Source organism: Oryza sativa, chromosome 2 (assembly GCF_034140825.1).
Source record: "Oryza sativa Japonica Group chromosome 2, ASM3414082v1".
Taxonomy (NCBI): Eukaryota; Viridiplantae; Streptophyta; class Magnoliopsida; order Poales; family Poaceae; genus Oryza; species Oryza sativa.
Window position 1 is genome coordinate 7,894,375 of NC_089036.1, and position 2,548 is coordinate 7,896,922.

The following is a 2,548-nucleotide window of genomic DNA, read 5'->3' on the forward strand; positions in this document are numbered from 1 at the left end:
TCAGATCCAGAACTTCTCATAGTTCGTATCTTTGGCGTCAGCCTCATACAACTTACCCACTTCATGTCACGCGTCAACACTAGCTTGTCATTACTAGGATACCATGCTTGTCATCTACTTCTAAGTTGCCACAAACTGCCTCATATTAGTTTTCCTGGTCTCCGGGTGCTAGCTACTTCTGCTATGCGATGCGAGGGTCGATAATTTTCGCCTTTCAATTATGTTTCTCAACAGAGTCAACTTATCCCACTTGACATGCTTTGACGCCTTTCCAGATGACTTTACTGCTGGACTTGTTATTGTTTGATCGTTACCCTGCCAAATCTGAAGCTTCGCTGTTAGATGCGATTTTAATCTGACCTCTATAGACTATCTTCGAACATATCACTTGGTTCATAACTGGGAATAGTTCCCATGAACAGACAACTCGGATTCACTTTCTTTACATTCAGTTTACTTCCTGCTATTCTCTTCATGTTGTCATTATTTAGCATTCAAAGTATTCCTTCACACATTCAACCCTGATGTATTCTTTTCAGATTTCTCGTATCAATCACCTTTCGACCTACTTCTTTGCCCGACAATAAACACCTTTGCTGGTATCTTCTATCAGTCACCTTTGGAACTTTGTCAACCAAGTACTCTTCACTCCGAGAGTTGTGGATGCTTCTGGTGACGATGTGGTCCTTTGGTCTGCTGCCTTTCAGTGAAACCTTGAAGTGTTTTCGCCAAAAGCTATACTGACTGTCATTGCCTTTGATCCGAAAAAGACATGTCTGAAACTCTCAGTCCAAACAAATGTCTCTTTGGTTAATCGCTTGATTTTCTTTTCCATCATCAGGTTGGTTATTAACTCGAGGTTAGAACATGGTTCCTCTGAAATGAGACCCTAGGTCTCCTTTGACAGTAAACAATTATACACATAATCCCATATCAGCATCTTCCGAAATAATCCTCATAGAACTTGTTTTTATTACACATGTCTCCCTTATTACATGAATGCAAGGCCTTGCCTTAAACAAAAAGGGAAGGTGCTTAACATCAGTACATTGCATCCTCAACATGAATCTTCCATAAACATAACAAACTCATTGTTTATAATCATGAATGTATTTATTTATTACATGATTGCTGCAAACTCACGATTACACAATGATAAGTAGCGAACTGAAAACCACAAACGTGGCTACTCATTTTGATTCTGGAGAGATATAGCTGGCATTGTCCTAGTGACTGCATCCTTGATTGGTTCTGTGATGATGTGTTAGGACTGCATATTGCTATCATTCACAGGAGAAGCTTCCTTCTGATTGCTATTTGAAGCAGATAACGGTCTTCTGCTTGGTATCGCACTCCTGAGATTGATTGCCCTTCGCTCGGCCTGGAGTAGGTCGGGGAGAGACACAACTTCTTCCATCGACGACAATTCTTTGCTGAGGCCGTCGGTGCAGAGAATGGTTGGTGTTGAAGGTATTATTGCTATGATTTACTGCAGAGTCAGGTGCAGCAGGAGGAGCATTGGTGCTGTGGATGATATCGTCGAGGTTGCTGTTGGAGCTGACTAGCTGATGAGACAATCGTAGGGTTGTTCGTTGGATTTCTGCGGTCTTGGTCAACAACACACTGAGTTGGCAATCCTTGGGCACATGGTTGGTACCTTCGCACAGAAAACATGTGACCTTGCGGGTGGGACATTCACCTGGTGGATGGTCTTCTTCACAATGAGGGCAGAGTGTGAGACACCTGCTAGCAATGTGTCCAATTTCTCCACAACGGGTGCATGCCTTTGATTCCATCTCTTCCTCGCCGAGATGTCGGGGAGACTCATCTTCAACATCCGAGGAGACTTGATCTGACCCTTCACTATCAGATACTCTGCCACCATGGCTTAGGAGGTGCTGGGTCAACTGTCGTGCACCTCGGAAGGTATTTCCTCTTTGACGTCTAGGAATAGTTATCCCTGCTGGAGGCCATTCGGTGCTGGTAATAGTCATCTTACGTACTTCTTCTTCAGTTCGCATCGGTGCTTTTCTCTTCTGATTCTTACTCTTCTTGCCTTTGGCTTGCTTAGTACGTGACCCCACGTGGTACGAAAGGCTAGGAGGAAAGCAATTCCCGGGATTCAATGGATTCTCTCCATTGGGCTCTCTACTTTGCACACTAGGCTGCAAGCTTGACTTGGTGCGAGGAGGCTGGTTTAGCGATGTCTGCCCTGTTAAACCAAAGGAAGGGGCTTCTTTGGCATATACCCATGGACAATTCAAGGCATAGTGTCCTTATTCTCTACAATCATGACAAAAGGGGACATGCTCTTCTGGCATTGGAAGCTCATTGATCTGGGTGGCAAATGCTCGATCAAACACATACTGATTTTGGTCTTGACTTCCAACCAATGGTAGCTGGGAACTAAGCAGCATGCTTGGAATGGACCAAGGGTGTGCCCTGGTTAACTCTCTTGAGGCCAGTGGTGGATTGAGTTGAAAACTTGAGTTACTGGAGGCATACCCTCTGACATTCTTTCCTTTTTCTCTGTTAAACATCTGTTACA